The sequence below is a fragment of the Macaca nemestrina genome, chromosome 8 (assembly GCF_043159975.1).
Source record: "Macaca nemestrina isolate mMacNem1 chromosome 8, mMacNem.hap1, whole genome shotgun sequence".
NCBI lineage: Eukaryota > Metazoa > Chordata > Mammalia > Primates > Cercopithecidae > Macaca > Macaca nemestrina.
In genome coordinates, this window is record NC_092132.1 from 118,216,220 (window position 1) to 118,239,484 (window position 23,265).

The following is a 23,265-nucleotide window of genomic DNA, read 5'->3' on the forward strand; positions in this document are numbered from 1 at the left end:
TAGATAACAGAGATGTTAGAATTATCTGACAGAGATTTTAAATTAGTCATCATAAAAATGCTTCAACAAGCAACTACAAACATACTTGAAACAAAAAAATAGAAAGTCTTGACAAGGAAATAGAAGATTACAGCAAAGAAATATATATATAAATATATAAATTATATTACATATCATATATACATTATATTTATGTATACACACACATTGTATATATATGAAAATTTTAGAAATGAAAAATACAACAAACAAAATTTTAAAACCTCAATGGAGCTTTTTTATTTAGCTCAAGCTGCCACAATAAAATACCACATGTTGAGTGACTTAAATAACAAAAAAGTATATTCTCATAATTCTGCAATCTGGAAGTTCAAGGTTGGTGCCAGCATGGTTAGGTTTTGGTGAGTGCTGTCTTCCTAACTTGCAGATGGCCACCGCTCCCTGTGTGCTCTCATGGCCTGTTCTCAGTTGCCTAACAGGGAGTGGGAAATCAATCTCACTTACTTTTCCTTTTCTTCTAAGGGTGTTAATCTCATCATGAAGGCCTCACCCCATGAAGTCATCCAAACTTAATTAACTCCCAGAGTCTTCAGCTGCAAATACAATAGCATTGGGGGTTAAAGCTGCAACATATAAATTTGGGGTTGGAGGACACAATTCAGCCCATAGCAGAATGACTCAATAGCAGGATGAAGAGGACAGAAGAAAGAATTAGTAAACTTCAATATAGAACAATAGAAATTATCCAGTTCAAACATCATAGAAAAATCACCCTGAAAGGAAAACAAATGAATGGAACATCAGGAACATGTGCAACTATAACAAATATTTAATACTCATGTCATCAGAGTCTCAGAAGGAGAGGAAAATGAGGGTAAGGATGAAAAATTATGCAAATAAATACTAACTGAAAATTACCAAATTTGACAAAAGACGTTGACCTAAGAGGCTGAGAAAACCCTACACAGAATGTATCCCAAATGATCCTCAGGAAAACATCATAAGTAAATTTCTGAAAACTAAAGACCAACAAAAAAAAATTGTAAAAATAGCAAAGTAAAAAATAACACCTTATCCATATGGAGGGAAAAATTATCCAAATGACAAAAAATTTCTCACCAAAAATTATGAAGACAATGAGGAAGTGACACAATGTTTTTCAAGTGCTTTAAGAATTGTAAATATAGAATTCTATATCCTGTGAAATATCCTTTAGAAATGTAGGGGAAATTAAGCTTTCAAATGAAAGAAAAATTAAAATAATTTGTCACTGGCAGGTGTGCCTTAAGAAATACCTGAAGATAATTCTCTAAACAGAATAATTTGATAAAACAAATCTTGTAATATCAGTAAGAAAGAACAATGAAAAGAGTAGTGCCATGCATAAAAAACAGATTTTTTTTCTCTTTTGAGTTTTCTAAGTTATGCTTCACAGCTGAAACAAAATTGTGACAGTATGTGATATGTATCTAAATGTCTGTGGAGGAAATATTTTTTCCAGCTTTATTGAGGGATAATTGACAAAAATTGTTTATATTTAAGGTGTACAAAATGTTGCTTTGATATACGTATACATTATAAAATGACTACTGTAATCAATGTAATTAACATATCCATCACTTCACAGTTACTTTTTTTTAATGGTGAGAACACAAGATCTATTCTCAGCCAATTTCAAATGTGCAATACAGTATTGCTAATTATAGTCAGTATGCTTGTACATTAGAGCTCCAGAACTTATTCATCCTGCATAACAGAAATGTTGTACCCTTGGACTAGCAGGGTCTGATTCCTCCCATCCCCCAGAACCTGGAAACCATCAATACCATTTTACTCTCTGCCTTTATGAGTCTGACTTTTTAGATTCCACATATAAATAAGATTATGCACTATTTGTCTCTCTGTATCTGGCTTATTCTACTTAGCATACAATTTGCCAGGTTCATCTAAATTGTCACATATGGTATAAATTTCCTTCTTTATTAAGGCTAGATATTTTTTCATTGTGTGTGTGTGTGTATTCTTATTTTTAATCCATTTAAAAAAATAAACTTCAAGCTGTTTTTAATAATGGCTGTACTAATTAATATCTCCACCAACAGTGTACCAGAATTTCCTTTTCTTCACATCCTCACTAATGCTTATCTTATTTTTTTTTTCAGTAATTGCCATTCCAGAAGGCTGAGGTTATATCTCATTGTTGTTTTAGTGCGTTCCTCTGCTGATTAGTGATGTTGAGCAATTCATCATTTATCTGTTGGCCATTGTATGTCTTATTTTAAGAAATGTCTACTCCGGTCCTCTGCTTATTTGTTTATTTTTTTTTTGAGAGGGAGCCTCGCTCTGTCACCCAGGCTGGAGTGCAGTGGCATTATCTTGGCTCACTGCAACCTCTGCCTCTCAGGTTAAAGCAGTTCTCCTGTCTCAGTCTCCCAAGTAGCTGGGATTACAGACACCCACCACCATGCCCAGCTAATTTTTGTATTTTTAGTAGAGACAGGGTTTCACCATGTTGGTCAGGTTGGTCTCAAACTCCTGACTTCAGGTGATCCACCCACCTCAGCCTCCCAAAATGCTGGGATTACACACATGAGCCACCGCACCAGGCCTCCATTTTTAAATCACATTATTTTTTTCTTGTTATTGAGTTGTCCTAGTTCCTTATATATTATGGATATTAACCTTTACCTGATGTATGGTTTGCAGATATTTTCTCTCACTCTGTGGGTTGTCTCTCCACTCTGTTGATTGTTTCCCTTACTATTTAAAAGCTTTTTAGTTTGATGTAATCCTATTTGTCTATTTTTGCTTTTATTACCTGTACTTTTTGTGTCAGAGCTAAAAAAAATCAGTGTCCAGACCAATGTCACATGTTTGCTTCTAGTAGTTTTATGGTTTGGGGTCTTATGTCATTACCTATTTTGAGTTGATTTTTTTTTTTTATGTGTTGTGAAATAAAGGTCCAGTTTCATTCATTTGCATGTAGATTCCCAGTTTTCCAAACACCATTTACTGAAGAGACTATCCTTTCCCTATTGTGTATTCTTGACACACCTTGTCCAAGATTAGTTGACCATAAAAGCATGGATTAATTTCTAGGTTCTTTATTCTGTTCCATTGATTTATATGTCTGTTTCTATGCAATTTTAATTTTTTATTGTCTTGATTACTGTATCTGTGTAATACGTTTGGAAATCAGAAGGGGCTGGGCCAAATGGCTGACTGGAAGCAGCGGCATTTGGAGGCTCCCATTGAAAAACGAACATAGTAAGCGTGTGTATCCTTCACCGACAACCAAGATATCCAGGTTCTCTCATCAAAATTGACTAGAAGGCTGGCATGAGCGACAGAGAGAAGGAAGAGCAGTGTGGTGCTGCAGCCCACCTGAGAGCCACAGGGGGAAGGGGAACCCCCTCCCCCCAGCCAAGGGAGGTGGTGAGTGAGCATGCAACCCAGCTAGGGAAACTGTGCTTTCCCCACAGAACCGTGCAACCCACGGATGGGAAGATTCCACTCGCAAACCCAAGCCAGCAGGGCCTAGCGACCCAACCATGGAACCTGCATTCTTATAGCCTCTCAGTGGGAATCTGCTTAAGCCTACTGGGGAAGGGGTGAGAGTTGCCTGCTGTGTAAGCCATTTGAGCTCCTTGGGGAGGGGCAGCAGCCAGCACTGGAACTGGCAACTGCCTAACATATTAAGTTCCCTGGCAGGGGAAGGGTGGCATCCATTTCTATAGCTCCAGGCTGCACTCCTTGCTGGAGCCAGGGAGGCTGGATGGCTTGGTCCCAAGACTTGTCTCCACAGCCCAACACACTCATTGTGGCAGTCTGTGGCCAGAGGGCCTCTTCAGGTCTAACTCTGACCTATCCTTATTCAGTGGGTGAGGCTTCCTTGCAGGATCTCCAATCACTCCAGCCAGAGGCTCAGGGACAGAATTTGGATCTCCCTGGGCCTGAGCCCCTAGAGGGAGGGGTGGCTGCTGTTACTACAGACCAGCAGACTTAACCTCTCCTCCTGGTAGTTCTGAGGAATCCGGGCAGCGCAGATGAGTGGGTTTCCCCCCAGCAAAACACGCCCTCTCCAAGGGACAAAGTGCTTCATTAAATGGGTCCTGCTCCCCATGCCACCAAACTGGATAAGACCCTCCAACAGGGGTTGTCAGACACCCTATACAGGAGCAATCCTACTGGCATCAAGTTGGTGCCCCTTGAGGTTGGAGGTCCCAGAAGAAGGTGCAGGCACCCATCTTTGCTGCTCTCCAGGCTCCCTGAGTGACATCTCCAGGTACAGGAAAGAATCAGATCAATAGAGCCTGAAGTGAACCCCCAGCAAACTGCAGCAGCCCTATAGAAGAGGGACCTGACTACTGAAAGAAAAAAAAAGCAGAAAGCAACAACAACAGCATCAACAACAATAACAACAACAACAACAACAAAAAGGCCCCCACAGAAACCCCATCCAAAGGTCAGCAGCCTGAAAGATCAAAACTAGACAACTACAAAAATGAGAAAGAATCATCAAAAAAATGCTGAAAACCCAAAAGGCCAGAGTACTTCTTGTCCTCCAAATGATTGTGACATATCTCCATCAAGGGCACAGAACTGAACAGAAGATCAGATACATGAATTGACAGAAGGAGGCTTCAGAAGGTGGGTAATAAAAAACTACACTGAGCTAAAGGAACATGTTCTAACCCAATGCAAAGAAGCTAAGAACCTTGATAAAAGGTTAGAGGAAATGCTAACCAGAATAACCAATTTAGAGAGGAACATAAATGACCTGATAGTGAAAAACAAAGCACGAGAAACATACACAAGTATCAACAGCCAAATGGACCAAGTGGAATAAAGGATATCATAGTTTGAAGACCACATTACTGAAATAAGACATGTAGGCAAGATTAGAGAAAAAGGAAAGAAAAGGAATGAATAAATCCTCCAAGAAATATGGGACTTCATAAACACACTGAACCTACAATTTATTGGAGTACCAGAAGGAGGTGGGGAGAATAAAAACAAGCTGGAAAACACACTTCAGGATATTATCCAGAAGAACTTTTCAACATAGCAACAGGGGCCAACATGCAAATTCAGGAAATACAGAGAACACCACTAAGACACTCCACGAGTAGATCAACTGCAAGACACATAATCATGAGTCTCCAAGGTTGAAATGAAGGAAAAACTGTTAAGGGCAGTCAGAGGGAAAGACCAAGTCGCCTACAAATGGATGTCCGTCAGACTAACAGTGGACCTCTCAGCAGAAACTCCACAAGCCAAAAGAGATTGGGAGGGAACAATAGTCAACATTCTTAAAGAAAAGAATTTTCAACCCAGGATCTCATATCCAGCCAAACTAAGCTTCATAAGTGAAGGAGAAATAAAATCCTTTCCATACAAGCAAATGCTAAGGGATCTTGTTACCACCATGCCTGCCCTGCAGGAGCTCCTGAAAGGAGCACTAAATATGGAAAGGAAAAAACAGTACCAGTCAGTGCAAAAACACATGAAAATATAAAGACCAATCACACTAGGAATAAACTGTATCAATTAGTGTGCAAAACAACCAAATAGCATCATGATGACAGGATCAAATTCACACATAACAATACTAACCCTGAATGTAAACGGGCTAAATGCCCCAATTAAAAGACACAGAATGGCAAATTGGATAGGAAGTCAAGACCCATCAGTGTGCTGTATTCAGGTGGCCCATCTTATGTGCAAAGAAACCTACAGGCTCAAAATAAAGGGATGGAGGAAAATTTACCAAGCAAATTAAAAGCAAAAAAACCAGAGGTTGCAATCCTTGCCTCTGAGAAAACAGACATGAAACCAACAAAGATCAAAAAAGATAAAGAAGGGCATTACAAAATGGTAAAGGAAACAATTCAACAAAAGAGCTAACACTTCTAAATATATATGCACCCAATACAGGAGCACCCAGATTCATAAAACAAGTTCTTAGACACCTACAAAGAGACTTAGACTCCCACACAATAATAGTGGGAGACTTTAATACCCTGCTGTTAGTATTAGATCGACAAGTCAGAAAATTACCAAGGATATTCAGGACCTGAACTCAGCTCTGAATCAAGCAGACCTAATAGACATCTACAGTTCTTTCTATCCTACATCAACAGAATATACATTCTTCCAAGTGCCACATGGCACTTATTCTAAAATCAGCCACATAACTGGAACTAAAACATACCTCAGTGAAAGGAACTGAAATCATAACAATCTCTCAGACCACGGTGCAATCAAATTAGAACTCAGGATTAAGAAACTCACTCAAAACCACACACTTTCATGGAAATTGAACAACCTGCTCCCAAAAGACTCCTGGATAAATGATAAAATTAAGGCAGAAATCAAGAAGTTCTTTGAAACCAGTGAGAACAAAGAGATAACGTACCAGAATCTCTGGGACACAGCTAATGCAGTGTTAAGAGGGAAATTTATAGCACTAAGTGCTCAGTCAGAAAGCTAGAAAGATCTCAAATTGACATCCTAATTTCACAATTAAAAGAGCTGGAGAGACAATAGCAAACTAATCCAAAACCTAGCAGAAGATAAGAAACAACTAAGATCAGAGAAGAATTGAAGGAGATATAGACACAAAAAACCCTCCGAAAAAATTAACAAATCCAGGAACAGGTTTTTTGAAAAAAAAAAAAATTAACAAAATTGATAGACCACCAGCTACACTAATAAAGAAAGCAAGAGAAGAATCAAATAGACACATTAAAAAATGATAAATGGGGTATCACCACTGACCCCACAGAAATACAAACTACCATCAGAGAATACTATAAACACCTCTATGCAAATAAACCAGAAAATCTAGAAGAAATAGATAAATTCCGAGACACATACACCCTCCCAAGACTAAACCAGGAAGTTGAATCCCCAAATAGACCAATAACAAGCTCTGAAACTGAGGTAGTAATTAATAGCTTACCAACCAAAAAAAAAAAAAAGAAAAAAAAAGAAAAAAAAAGCCCAGGACCACACGGATTCACAGCTGAATTCCACCAGAATTACAAAGAGGAGCTGGTACCATTCCTTCTGAAACTATTCCAAACAATTGAAAAGGAGGGACTCCTCCCTAACTCATTTTATGAAGCCAGCATCATCCTGATACCCAAACCACAAAGAGACACAACAGAAAAAGAAAACTTCAGGTCAATATCCCTGATGAACATCAGTGCTAAAATCTTCGATAAAATACTGGCAAACCTAATCCATCAGCACACCAAAAAACGTATCCACCACAATCAAGTCAGCTTTATCCGTGGGGTACAAGGCTGGTTCAACATATACAAATCAATAAATGTAATCCATCACATAAACAGAAACAATGACAAAAACCACATGATTATCTCAATAGATACAGAAAAGGCATTTGATAAAACTCCACATCCCTTCATGTTAAAAACTCTCAATAAACTAGGCATTGGTGAAAACATATCTCAAAATAATAAGAACTATTTGTGAAAAACCCACAGCCAATAACACATTTAATGGGCAAAAGCTGGAAACATTCCCTTTGAAAACCAGCACAAGACAAGGATGCCCTCTCTCACCACTCCTATTCAAAATGGTATTGGAAGTTCTGGCCAGGGCAATCAGGCAAGAGAAATAAATAAAGGGTATTCGAATAGGAAAAGAGGAAGTCAAGTTCTCTGTGTTTCCAGATGACATGGTTTTATATTTAGAAAACCCCATCATCTCAGCCCCCAAACTTCCTGAACTGATAAGAAACTTCAGGAAAGACTCAGGATACAAAATTAATGTGCAAAAATCACAAGCATTCCTTTACACCAACAATAGGCAAGCAGAGAGCCAAATCATGAATGACCTCCCATTCACAATCACTGCAAAGAGAATAAAATACCAAGGAATACAGCTAGCAAGGTATGTGAAGGACCTCTTCAAGGAGAACTACAAACCACTGCTCAAAGAAGTAAGAGAAGGCACAAACAAATGGAAAAAAATCCATGCTCATGGATAGGAAGAATCAATATTGTGAAAAGGCCCATGTTGCCCAAAGTAATTTATAAATTCAATGTTATTTTCATCAAACTACCATTGACATTCTTTACACAGTTAGAAAAAAAACTACTTTAAACTTCATACGGAATCAAAAAAACAGCCCCGGTAGCCAAGACAATCCTAAGCAAAAAGAACAAAGCTGGAGGCATCACACTACCTGACTTCAAACTATACTACAAGGCTACATACAGTAACCAAAATATCATGGTACTGGTACTAAAACAGATATACAGATCAATGGGAGAGAACAGAGGCCTCAGAAATACCACCACACATCTACAACCACCTGATCTTCGACAAACCTGAGAAAAACAAGCAATGGGGAAAGAATTCTCTATTTAATAAATGGTGCTAGCCATATGCAGAAAACAGAAACTGGATCCCTACCTTACATTTTATACAAAAATTAACTCAAGATGGATTAAAGACTTAAATGTAAAACCCCAAACCAAAAAAAACTCTAGAAGAAAACCTAGGCAATCCCATTCAGGACATAGGAATGGGCTAAGACTTCATGACAAAAACTCCAAAAGCAGTTGCAACAAAAGCCAAAATTGACAAATGGGACCTAATTAAACTAAAGAGTTTCTGCACAGCAAAAGAAACTATCATCAGAGTAAACAGGCAACCTACAGAATGGGAGAAAATATTTGCAATATACCCATCTGATAAAGGTCTAATATCCAGAATTTACAAGAAACTTAAACATATTTACAAGAATAAAACAAACAACCCCATCAAAAAGTGGGCAAAGGATATGAACAGACAATTCTCAAAAGAAGACATTTATATGACCAACAAACACATTTATAAAGCTCCATATTACTGATCATCAGAGAATTGCAAATCAAAACTACAATGAGATAGCATCTCCCACCAGTCAGAATGACAATTATTAAAAAGTCAGGAAACAATTGAGGCTGTGGAGAAATAGGAAGGCTTTTACACTGTTGGTGGGAATGCAAATTAGTTCAACCATTGTGGAAGACAATGGAGATTCCTTAGGGATCTAGAACCAGAAATACCATTTGACCCAGCAATCCCATTACTAGGTATATACCCAAAAGAATGTAAATGATTCTACTAGAAAGAAACATGCATACACATGTTTGTTGCAGCACTATTTACAATAGTAAAGACATGGAACCAAGCCAAATGCCCATCAGTGATAGACTGGATAAAGAAAATGTGGTACATATACACCATGGAATACTATGCTGCCTAAAAAGGAATAAGATAATGGCCTTTGTAGGCACATGGTTGAAGCTGGAAGCTGTCATCGTCAGCAAACTATCACAGGAACAGAAAACCAAACACCACATGTTCTCACCCACAAGTGGGAGTTGAACATTGAGAAAACATAGACACAGAGAGGGGAACAACACATACCAGGGCCTGCTGAGGGGTGGGGGGTTGAGGGGAGGGAACTTAGAAGACAGGTCAGTAGGTGCAGCAAACCACCATGGCACACACATACCTATGTAACAAACCTGCACGTTCTGCACATGTATCCCGTTTTGTTGTTACTGTTTTTGTTGTTGTTGTTGTTTCTTAGAAATAAAGAAAAGAAAATCAGGGCATGTGACACCTCCAACTTTGTTCTTCTTGTTCAAGATTGCCTTGGTTATTTGAGGTCTTTTGCAGTTTCACATGAATATCAATTGTTTTTTCTGGTCACTGACCTCGCAGGCTTCACTTCGGGAGGTTGCACTGCCCTGCCCGGACCTCGGATCCTATCACATAGGACAGTGTGCCCCTTAAGATCTTGAAGAAAAGACACAAAATATTCAAGTGATGTTTAGAAATAATTTGTGAGGGTGTGTCTGAGAAATCATGCAGCAGTTAGGACACAGTCTCCGGGACCCGAGCATCATCCTTTCCTGGCTGAAAATTGTAATTATGACTCCCTCATCCTCCTCCTGCGAGGTCGACTAGGCCAACAGGGTCTGGCTCATCCGTGACAGCTGTGGCATGATCTGGGCCGTCATCAGGTGGCGTCTGGTCATCCATGCAGACTTCCTGGTGACTTTGCCATGCTGCTGCCTTCCAAAGACTTCTGGTACTCTGTGATCAACCGGGTCACCTTTAACTGCTTGGCCGTGCTCACCCTTTCCTCCCACCTGGGTTGCCCTCTGTGTCTGGTCTAGCGTGGCACACGGACCCGGTGGTGAATGGCCGTTCCTATAACCTCAGGGTTTCATTAACTCCTGGACACAAGCTTGCAGCGTTTTTCCTGTCCTAACTGGAGAAGAAACATTGCCTAAATAACAGTGATATCATGATAAATCGATGACAAATATTAACCCATGGGGCTGTTTATTCAAATGAAGAGATTATGCTAGATACTTTCTAAAATCCCTTGTAGTTTAAATATTTTGTTTTTCCAAAGAAAGGACTGAAAGCTGGGAAGCCTGGGGTTCTAGATTTTACCACTTTACCAGTCTTTCGCTTGTTATTTGGCCATAAGCAACTAATTTAACTTCTTTGGGCTAAATGTTAGATGTTTTTCCTAAGTATTTTCTAGCTCTGCGGTTCCCTCATTATCATGTCTCAGCTAAGGTTTAAAGCAAAGGTTGTGTTCAACTAGCTGGTAAAAAGTAAAGGCTCAACCTGCCTGAAAAGCAGAGAGGAAGGATTCCATAAATAGCCATGTCATCAGGCAGGGCTGATCCTTTGGAGGAAGCAATGCAACCTGGGGCTTAGGTCCAGTGCACAGGATGTAGATTGACATAGATGTGTGGAAACAAGAAAGGTGGATGTGGCCCATCTTTGGAGCAGATTTCCTTTAGGCTGAGAATAAACACAGGCCAGACCTAGCACATGAACTGCCTTTAGTTCCTGATGTCTTGTAGGCCAGCAGATTCAGCTTGCACATTGGGTTTAAGGATGCTTCAGAGTTTTGAGACATCCTCCATTTAGGGAAGGGCATTAGGGCCGATGGTACAGAACCTCACAGATCAGCCATCCTTCACCTGCAGTTAGTGAGTTCCAGGCTCCCCACAGAGCTTGGAGGAGATGCCCAGTGGCTGCTGGTGGGCAAGGTCAGGCATTAGCTGTCAACAGATTTTAATCTGAAGAAAGTTCTTTCCACTGCTTTAAAACAATGTTTTTAAACCATGGTACAGGGACTCCTGATTTGTCAATTCAAAATCTACTGGGCTTCTGTTTATTTCTAAGCTATTTGTAAGGAAAGTACTCAGAAGTTAATGCTTTATTGAACACCTTTCTAATAAATAAGATTAGGAGTTTTTTGAGAATAAGGTGACACTGATCAGCTCACAGGAAAAAAAAATTGTGTTTTCTATTTCTGAAAAAAATTATTATTGGAATTTTGATCAATATTGCATAGAATCTGTGAATACCTTGGATAATATGAACATTTTAACAATATTAGTTCTGTTATTACTTTGGGTAATATTTTATTAATTCTTAATATTTGACCTATAAACAAAGGATACTTTTTAAATTTGTATCTTCAATTTCTTTCATCAATGTTTCATAGTTTTAGTGGTATCTATCTTTCACCTCATTGGTTAAATTTATTACTAAGTATTCTATTCTTTTTATGCCATTGTAAATGGGATTATTGTCTTAATTTCTTTTGCAGGCCATTTGTTGTTAGTGTATAGAAACACAACTGATTTTTAATGCTGACTTTGTATCTTATTACTTTACTAAATTCATTACTTAATTTTAACAATTTTTTGGTAGAATGTAGGGTGTTCTATATATAAAGATTGTGTTGTTTGCAACAAAGACAATTTATAATAACTTTTTCCTTTCCAATTTGGATGCTTTTTATTTCTTTTTCCTGTCTAATTGCTCTGGCTAGGACTTCCAACATTGTGTTAAATATCAGTGATGAAAGTCAGTGTTTCTGATCTTAGAAAAAAAGCTTTCACATTTTCACCACTGAGTGTGATGTTATGTGCTTGTCATATATGCACTTTATAATGAGGTACATTCCTTCTCTACCTAATTTGTTAAGGGTTTTTATAATGAAAGAATATTACATTTTATCAATTTTTTTGCATTTATTGAGATTATCATATTTTTAACCTTTATTCTGTTAATGTGGTATATCAAATTTATTGATTTGCATATGTTAAGTCATCCTTGTGTCCCAAGGATAAATCTCATGTTTTCATGGTGTTTGATATTTTAGGCAATTATATTTAAATGGGGAAAGTCAAGGAACATAATAGAAGGTAAGATTTCTACTTAGATTCAACCTGGTAAAACCTCAACCTGAGAAGATCATGATAAGTTATGAATATATAATGTAATATCTAGAGCATCCCCTAAAAATACAATACAAAAAGATACATTAAGAGACTGTCAATTTTAAAATATATATATATTTAATAAGCCCACAGGAAGCCACAAAAAAGGAAACAGAGAAATGAAAAGCAGTGAGAAAAAAATTAGGTGTTTTTTTCTTTATCATGAAAGAATGTTTTCACAAAAAAGCAGGTGACTTAAACCTTAACATATCAATAATTGTATTAAATGTAAATTACCTAAATATACCAATTAAAAGACAGATTGTCACCGTGGATTAAAATGCATGATTCAGCTATGTACTATCTAAGAAACTTACTTCACATATAATTATATAGGTAGGTTGTTAAGCATAAGGATGAATGTCATGCAAACATTAATCAATTAAAGTAGGAGTCACAATATTAATATCATATGAAATATGGTTCTTAGCAAAGAAAGGTTTCTTGCCAGGAAGTGAGAAGGACATTATACAATGATAAAAAACTTATTCCACCAAGAAAACATACCAATCCTAATGTGTATACACCAAACAACAGAGCTGCAAAATATGTGATGCAAAAACTCATAAAACTGAAAGAAAAAAACAAATTAACGATTATGTTTGGAGACCATCCTTCAGTAACTGACTAAAAAATTAGACAATGAACATATAGAAAAACTCAATAACCCCATCAACAATAGAATTTAGTCAAAATTTATGGAACACTCTGTCAAATAACTGCAGAATATACATTATTTTAGGTACTCATCAAACATATAACAACATAGACCATATCCTGGAATATGAAACAAGCCTCAACCTCATAAAATAATTGAATTCATATAGAGTTTAATCTCTGAATACAGAGTTTAGTCTCTGACCACAATGAACTCAAACTAAAATCAGTAACAGATATATTACAGGAAAATATTAAAATACTTGGAAAGTAAACACACTTATAAGTAATCCATGGGTCAAAAGGAAAATTTCAAAGAAATTATTTCACTGCATTGAACTGAATGAAAACGAATTTACAATATATCAAATGTAGAACACAACTAAAGTAGTGCTAAAGGGGAAATTTATAGCACTAAATGCTGAAATTAGTAAAGAGGACCATTCTCAAATCAATAATTTAAGCTTCTATCTCAATAACTTACAAAAATGATGTAAACATATATTAATATAAAAGTATAAACATGAGGAAACAAAGAGTAGACATTAATAAAATGAAAAACAGAAAAAATTTTAAATATCAATGAAAGAAGCAGTTATTTATTTAAAAAAGAAAATAAACTTAAAGCAAGACTGGGGGGAAAAATAGAAAGACTACCCAAATAAGCAATATCAAGAATGAAACAGGAGTTATTTCTACAACCCTACAGATATCAAAAGGATAATAGGTAGTAATACAAACAATTTATATGCATAAATTTGACAACAAAGACAAAATTGAATACTTCCTCCAAAAAATGCAAATGACTTCATCCATTATGAAATGGATAATTTGAATTGTTCTATGATCATTAAGGAAAAAGTGCACTTTATTTTTTTAAATCCCCCCAAAAGAAGTATCTAGGTCCAAATAGCTTTACTGCAGAATTTTAGAAAAAGCTTTTCAGCCTTTCTACCCATTCTAGTATTATAGATACTATGTATTTGTCTTCTAGAAAAGATAAAAGAAGAAAAAGTTTTCTACCTCAATTTATAAAGCTGGTATTATTCTGACAGTAAAATCAGACAAAATTTGTGTAGATAAATAAAACAGCAGACAAATATTCCATGTGAATATATATGCAAAGACTCATGACAAAATATTAGTAAATGGAAGTCAACAATATGTAAAAAGAATTGTAAACCATTACTACGTAGAGCTTATTCCAGAAATGCAAAGCTGGTTCAATATTTGAAAAGCCGTTAATGTTATTGACCATAGTAACACACTAAAGAAGAAAAATCATACTGCCATATAAATTGAATCATCTAAACATCTGACAAACTTAAATATCCATTAATGATCAATACATTTAGAAAAACAGCAGTAAAAGGAAACTTGTTCAACTTTGTAAAGAGTATGTACATGGGAGGCTGAGGTGGGAGGATCACTGGACTCCTGGAGTTCGAGGCTGCAGTGATCTACAATTGCATCATTGCACTCCAGCCTGGGTGATCGAAGGAGACCCTGTTTCAAAAAAAAAAAACAAAAAAAACCCAAAAAACAAACAAACAAAAAAAAAAAACAAACAAACGAAAAGAAAAGAAAAAAAGAGAGGAGGACAAAATACTTACAGCTAACATATTAATGGTGACATACTGAAGGCTTTCTCTTAATATCAAAAACAAAACAACAACGTTCACTCTCACCACTGTTATTTAGCATAGCACTGTACTAGAAAGTTTTGCTACTTCAATAAGGAAAGAAAACAAAAGGCATACCTAGTGGAAATGAGGAAATAAAATTGTCCCTACTAGCAAAGCACATAACTGTCTACATGGAAAATTCCAGGTAATCTACAACAATGTCCTAGAACAAATGAGTACATTCAGCAACATTGCAAAATACAAGATAAACATTTAAAAATCAATTGTATTTCTATACATTAGCAACGAACCTATGGAAACTAAAATTTAAAATATAACACTATTTATAATTGCTTTAAACAATGAAGTGCTTAGGTGTAAATCTGACAAAAGCAGGAGTTGTTATATATGAAATTTTGCAATGCTAATGAAAGAAATCAAGGAAGAGCTAAATAAATATATATATATATATACACACTATTTATGGATTGGAAGATTTAATATAGTAAAATTTTACTTCTCCCCAAAATGATATACAATTTTATTGGAATTTTTATCAGAATGTTGGCACTTTTATTTGTATACATAGGGATTATTGTAAATTGTACATGCAAAGGTGTAAGAACCATAATAGGTGAACGAAATTTGTAAAAAAATAACAAAGTGGAAGTAACTGCCTATCTGATTTTAAGATTTCTTATATAACTAGAGTACCAAGACTGTGTTTTAATAGCAGAGGGATAGTCACATAGATAATAGAACACAATAAATAACCCAGAAATAGAGCCACACATATATGCCAAACTGATTTTTGATAAAAATGTCAAAGCAATTAAATGGAGCAAAAACAACCTTTGAACAAATTGTGCTGGACAAATTGGACATCACAATACAAGAAAAAAGAAAGAACCTTAACCTAAGAATCACACCTCAAGCAAAAATTAAGTCAAAATGGGTCACCCCAGAATTAAATGTATAGCACTTTAAATTATAATTATATAATTTAAATATAAATTAAATGTATAACACTTTAAATTATCATTTCACTTAAACTATAACACTTTAAATATACTTATATATGGAAGAAAGTCTCCAGGATTAAACATTAGGCAAAGAGTTCTTAGACTTTACATCAAAAAATTGAAATTAACAAATTTAGTTTTGTGAAACAGTCTTTTAGGAAGATGAAACACCAAGCTGCAGCCTGGGAAAAAAATATTTTCCTACTGCATCTCTGATAAAGAATTATTATCCAGAATATATAAAGAACAGTCAAAACTCAACAGTGAAAAAATAAATAATACATTTACAAAATGGGCAAAAGACATGCATAGACATATTATTGAAGTGTATATATAGATGACAAACACATAAAAATGTGTTCAACATTAAGAACATGTAAATTAAAGTGACAATGAAATATCACTAATATCTATTAGAATGGACAAAAAAGCTAGTGATAACACCAAATGAAGATGCAGAGACAATGAATTGCACTCATATACTGCTGGTAGCAATAGAAAATGGTATGGCAACTCTGAAAAACAGTTTGGCAATTTATTTTAAAAAACTAAATTTTCAACTACCATACAAATCAGTGATTGCACTTCTGGGCATTTATCCCAGAGAAATAAAAGTGTATCATCACACAAAAACTTGTACACAAATGTTTATAGCAACTTTAATTGTAATAGTCTCAAATGGAAAACAATGAAGATATCCTTCAATGAGTAAAGTTTAAACAAATTGTGATATATCCATGCCAAGAAGTACTATTTAGAAATAAAAAGAAACAAATTGTCATTACACACAACAACTTAGATGAATCTCCAGAGAATTATGTTGACTTTTAAAAAGACAATCTCAAAAGATTATATACTATATGGCTCCATTACATATTCTTCCTAAAATGACAAAGGCAGAGAAATGGAGAACAGAGTAGCGGTTGGCAGTGGTCAAAAAAGGGGAGTAGGAATGGAAATGTTTTGCATATTGATTGAATAAGTGTTTGTATCTTGGTTGTAAGGTTGTAATATGGTTTTTAAATATGTTATTATTGGGGTGGGGGAACAAACTGAGTACACAATACATAAGAACTCTATTTCTTACAACTGCATGTGAATCTGTAATTATCTCAATATAACAAGTTAATAAAAACTACTAAAAAATAATTGCCATTCCTGTTATGTGTTAACTTCTAGGTATGAGGAATATCGAAGTGTTCATGGTTAAGGGAAATAAAAAATCACTGCCTAGGCTGTGAAATCAGAAACACAAATAGCAAGTTAGGAAATAGAGATAAATCTGAGACAACACCAGCAAGTTTAGAACAAGGGGCACACTTGAGCCAAAGCAGTAAAGATACTAAGTGGTTATTTAAAATCAGTATGGTGGGTTTTCTCCTGCAAAAATTATTGCTATATTCACTTACTCAACAGATCTAAAGTAAAGTGGAAAAAAAAGCTAATTTTAATTTAATTTATCACTGAGATTTGAGAAATGAGATTTGGCATAGTTAAAAACATCCACAACCATCCTTTCCCTGTAAATGGAAAAACTTAATAAAGTGCTTTACTAAATCTTGAATCACAAGATTCAGCATGTGGTATAGCTAACAGTAAAAAATAAAGACTGACATAATTATAACTATTTTTTCTGAAACTTCATTGAAAAATGGAACAAAAACTAAGTTTCTATTTTGGATTTCTGGAGTATGAATTTAGATCTCTGGTAGAAACCTCCACTTAAAGAGAAACAAACGAGACTGAAAAATGTACATCACAGCTTCATTTTTTTTTTTCAGAAGGAAAGTAATTTGCTTCAAAATGCACATAAGTACTTCTCTGGAAACTCACACTACACATTTAAAACAGCTAATTTGTGCAACATATCTTTGCATTTATAACTATGACATGATAAGCAAAGTATTAAGTTCCCACAGAGACGTCTAAGGTGTTCAATTGTGTCAACTTGGCTAGGCTATAGTACTCACATTGTTAGTCTACATTATTCTAGAAGTTTCTTCAAAGGTATTTTTATATGAGATTAATATTTAAATCAGTAGACTTTTAGTAAATCAGATTACCCTCCATAATGTAGGTGGGACTCAACCAACCAGTTGAAGTCCTAAATAGGAAAAGATTCACTTCCCTCAAAAACGGGGAGATCCTGCCAGCAGGTTGCTTTTGGATTCAAGCAACACCCAGGGACTCGGGCCTGCTAGCCTACCCTGAAGATTTTAGAATTGTTAGCCTCCACAATGCTGTGCGTCAATTCTTTTTTTTTTTTGAGACAGAGTTTTGCTCTTGTTGCCCAAGCTGGAGTGTAATGGCACAATCTCGGCTCACTGCAACCTCCGCCTCCCGGGTTCAAGCGATTCTCCTGCCTCAGCCTCCCAAGTAGCTGGGATTACAGGCATGCACCACCATGCCAGGCTAATTTTGTATTTATTTATTTTTTTAAGTAGAGACGGGGTTTCTGCATGTTGGTCAGGCTGGTCTTGAACTCGCAACCTCAGGTAATCTGCCTGCCTCAGCCTCCCAAGAGTCAATTATTTAAAGTCTCTCTCTCTCTATCTCTCTATCTCTCTGTCTCTCTCCCTCCCTCTTCTCTCTCTCTCACACACATACACACACCCTGTTGGTTCTGTTTCTCTGCAGAACCCTGATCAATACAGATTGGCTGAGAATGGTTCTAGAGGAAGTGAATCTTAAGAATGCATTTTCTGGGCCTGGCATGGTGGTTCATGCCTGTAATCCCAGCACTTTGGGAGGCTGAGGCAGGTGGATCACAAGGTCAGGATATCAAGACCATCCTGGCTAACACAGTGAAACCTCATCTCTACTAAAAATACAAAAAATTAGCCAGGTGTGGCGGCACGTGCCTGTAGCCCCAGCTATTCAAGAGGCTGAGGCAGGAGAATCGCTTAAACCCAGGAGGCAGAGGTTGCAGTGAGCTGAGATCGCACCACTGCACTCCAGCTTGGGTGACAAGGTGAGACTACGTCTCAAAAAAAAAAAAAAAAAAAAAAAAAGAATATATTTTCTGAATTGGTCCTGAAATTTCTAGAATCTGAATACAAATAGAATAAATTAGATTTAAAGGCACCAATGACTCAATTTCCATTAGTAAAGAAGGCACTGATAGTTCATGGCATGATGTAGCAATAGAGATACATAAAGTATCAACACTGGATACTCCCAATCAAATACTTATAAACAAGGCTTCAGGGGTCTATGTATATGATAGCTTTGAATATTTTTGTTAGATTAATGTGTATAATGAGACTGGCTGGTTGCTCCTAATTTTACTATAGAAAGTGGAGAAAGAAAAAATGAGCTCTTGGTTTGAATTCTCAGCCCAAGAGGAGTGTAAATGACTTAAAATTCTAAGTCTACCCTTAAAAAGACTCATCTTCTGTAGCCACAGACTTGAGACTAGTGAAAACTAAACCCAGAATCTCATCCTGCAAGTAGCTGAATTACAAACTGAATTCCCAGCCTCTCAGTGTCTACTGTTAAAGGCATTGGTTGGGAAGAAACAAGATTCTAAAAATTTGAATGGGGACATATAGGAAGATCCAGATGAGTCTGGAGACATTGAACTCCTAAATTCAGATACATCTTCTTTGTCAGTAGAAAGCAGATGCTCTACTCCTAAGGAGATTAACCCTGCTTTGCCTGAGGAAACTGTAATGGCGCCCACTGAGGTAGCTGCCTTCCAAAACTGCTGATTCTCTGTAGGAATCACCCCCATGTTCCTCCTCTTTTCTTCTAGACTTATAACTAAACTGAAGTCTCAACAAGGAAGCTCCTAAAGGTAAGGTACAAAGTGTGACTCATGAGAAATTGCATTACATTCCAAAAGAACTACATGATTTCTCCAATGTACACAAACAGAAGTACAAGGAATATGAAATGGATATCAAGAATGTGGGATAACAGTAGAAGAAATGTAAAGTTAAATAAGGGTGAATTTACTGATATGGCCCCATGAAGCAGAGATTATGGATTTAAGGCTGCAGCTCTAGGAGTTAGAAAGGGCTCTAACAATTTGGTTGGTTGGCTGAAATATGAAACAAAAGTAAATACACTTAACATGTCATAACGCCTTGGGATACTGAAGAGGAAGGAATTCAAAGGCTAAGGGAGATTAAAATGTTAGAATGCATTTGTCATTTAAGACGTGCTCACCCACATGGGTAGAGTCCAGAGAACATACCTTGCATTGTGACTGTGAGAAATTTGTGAGGGGAGCCCCAGCAGCCTTGAAGGGCTCTGTGATAAATCACTGTAGGTCGGAAATTATAGTGGGATCTACAGTCACTGAATTGGGAAGCCTAAATGCAATGGAGGTGATTGAATTTTGAAGTTGCAGAAGTCAAGTGGCTTGACTCAATTGCCAAAGAGAAAGTGGGTGTTGTTACCATAATGGACAGCAGAATCAAAGAAGCAATCAGAATAGTGTGACACACAGAGACCTATGGAGTTGGCAAGTTGATCAAGGTATGTCCAGAAGTGAAATAGATGGGAAGCCTATTACATTCTTACTTGATCTACAAACGCAGAAGGGTCATAGGTTAAGTGAACAAAAGTATTACTTAAACCGTAACAACAGGCAATCATATCCCCACAATTAATTCCCAGACTTGAGCTACTTTACAGACCCAGAACCCCTTAAATGAATGAGAGGACAGACCTCTTTAAGGAAGACCCCTGGTACACTGCCAAAATTTAAACTCTTAATCTTTTTCTTAGCCTTTGCCAGAAAGACCTATGATCTTTGACAAGGGTAACTGTGCATTAGAAAAAAAGAAAATAAGCCTAGGTGTGGTGGCTCACACCCGTAATCCCAACACTTTGGGAGGCCGAGGCAGGTGGATTACTAGGTCAGGTGTTCGAAACCAGCCTGGGCAACATAGTGAAACCCCATCTCTACTAAACATACAAAAAAAATTGCTGGGCATGGTGGCGAGTGCCTGTAATCCCAGTTACTTGGGAGGCTGAGGCAGGAGAATCACTTGAACCTGGGAGGTGGAGGTTGCAGTGAGCCGAGGTTGCACCACTGCACTCCAGCCCAGGCAACAGTGCAAGACTCCATCTCAAAAAGAAAGAAAGAAAGAAAGGAAATAATCAGATTTTTCAGGAACTACAAAACTCTGGCTCTAAAGTGACACTAATTTAAAGAAACCTAAAACATCACTGTATTCCATCTGTCAGAGTAGGGGCATAAGGAAGTCAATGTAATTTTACTATGGGCCCATCTTGCAGTGGGCCCAGTGGGCCCCTGGACCCATGATGTGACGATTTCCTCAAATGTGGAAGGCATAATTGGATAGAGATACTCAGAAGTTGGCAGAATTGTCACATTGACTCCCTTGACCTATGGGTGAAAGCTGTTAAGTTTAGATAGGTCAAGTGGAAGTCTCTAGAATTTTCTCTACCTAAGAAGAAAATAAAACAGAAGCAATACCACATTTCTGGAGTGATCACAGAAAATTAGCACTACCATTAAGAAGCTGAAGAATGTAGGGATGGTGACTCCCATCCCATCCCCATTCAACCCACCTATTTGGCCTGTGTAGAAGACATACGGATCTTGGAGAATGATAGTGAATTATTTTAAGCTTGGTAGTGACCCCAGTTGCAGCTCCTGTACCAGAATTGGTTTCATTGCTTGAGCAATTTACCACATCCCCTGGCACTTGGGATGCAGCTATTGGTCTGGCAAATGCATTTTTCTCTTTACCTGTTAGTAGAGAACACCAGAAGAAATTTGGTTTCAACTGGAAGGGCCGAAAGTACACATTTAGTACCCTTCCACAGGGGTGTATCAACTCTCCAGTTCTATTTCATAATTTAGGTAACTTGATCACCTTTCACTTCCACAAGACATCATACTGGTTCTTTACATTACTGACATTTTGCTGATTGGACATAGTTAGCAAGAAATAACAACTACTCTAAACTTATTGGTAAAATAACTGCATGTTGGAAGGTAGAAAATAAATCTGACAAAAATTCAGGGCTTCTAACTCAGTGAATTGTTTGAGGGTCCAGTGGGGTGGGGCATATTGAGATATCCTTTTGAAGGTGAACAAGTTGTCACATATTCACCTCCTACAGCCAAAAAAGATGCACAATGCCTAGTAGGCCTCTTGGATTTTGGAGGCAATGTATTTTTAATTTGAGTATGCTGCTCCAACTCATTTACTGAGTAACTTGAAAAGCTGATAGTTTTGAGTGGAGCCTAAAACAACAGAAGGTTCTCTGACAGGTTCATGCTGCCATGCAAGCTGCCAGCCATTTGAATCATATGATCCATCAGCATCAATGGGTTTGAGGTGTCCATTGCAAGAACTGTTGTTTGGAGCCTTTTACAGCCTCTTACAAGTGAATCACAGTGCAATCCCTTAGAATTTTAAAGTGAAGTCCTGCTATCCTCTGTAGATAACTACTCTCTATTTGAGAAACAGCTTTATTCTACACCTGGGTCTTAGAGACTGAATGTTTAACATGGACCACCAAGTTGCAACCTGAGCTGCCCAGCATGAACTGGGCATTAGCTGATCTATCAAGCCATGAAGTTTGGGCATTCGTAGTGGTACTTCCTTATCAAATGGAAGTTTTATGTATGAAATCGCCTCAAGTTGGCCCTGAAAGCAATATGTCTAAACTCTTATAGTTCACACTCCTGCTACACTACTTTCATTCTCCAGCCTGCACCTATGGTTTCATGGGGAATTCCCTACAGCCAGTTCACAGAGGAAGAAGATAGGTTATCATGCAGCAGTGGAGAGCAAAATAAAAAGTATTTTCTGGCAAACAAACAAGATATTCACACACTTACAAACCCCAAGTAAAATAACTTCTAAAAGGATCTATTTCATTTAATAGGAAATAAAATGGAAACAGAAGAAAGCAAGGTGATACAAAAAATGAGTGTGAATAAAGAACTAGAAATATGTTGATAGAATTTAAATGAGGATTGGCTATTCACAATATTACTAATGACTTAGTTTGCTATGTCTCAAAGTGAGAAAAAAGTAAAATAGTAGAAGCAATAATATGGAAAATGAGAGTAAATGAGAGTTAAAATATTCCAAAATATCAACCATATGATAGAGATTGTGGCTAAATTTAGATTTTTACCTAAAGACTTTTAAACTTTTTTTTCTTTTTGAGATGGAGTCTTACTCTGTTGCCCAGGCTGGAGTGCAATGGCACAATCTCAGCTCGGTGCAACCTCTACCTCCCAGGTTCAAGCAATAGCAATTCTCCTGACTCAGCCTCCTGAGCAGCTGAGATTACAGGTACCTGCCACCATGTCTGGCTAGATTTTTTGTATCTTTAGTAGAGACGAGGTTTTGCCATGTTGGCCAGGCTGGTCTCAAACTCCTGACCTCAGGTGATCCACCCACGTTGGCCTCTCAAAGTGCTGGGATTATAGGCATGAGCCACTGCACCCGGCCAAGATTATTAAACATTTTAAGAGTCAGTACTGAAAGAACAGAGACAAGTTATATAATTTCAAGAAGGACTCAGAAAAAAAGAGAAATAAGAATTTTAAAAGTTTATAAAGGCTGGGCACTGGTGGCTCACTCTTGTAATCCCAGCACTTTGGGAGGCTGGGGCAGGCAGTTT

General features: G+C 37.0%; 1 long non-coding RNA gene across 1 annotated transcript in view; it reads right to left on the reverse strand.

The window, feature by feature from the left end:
- Positions 1-276: 276 nt before the first annotated feature.
- LOC139355688 (uncharacterized) overlaps positions 277-23,265 on the reverse strand; it is a 29,481-nt gene continuing 6,492 nt past the window's right edge. The window contains exon 3 of the long non-coding RNA XR_011606546.1: positions 277-593. This is a non-coding gene — a long non-coding RNA (uncharacterized lncRNA). The remainder of the gene's footprint in view (positions 594-23,265) is intronic.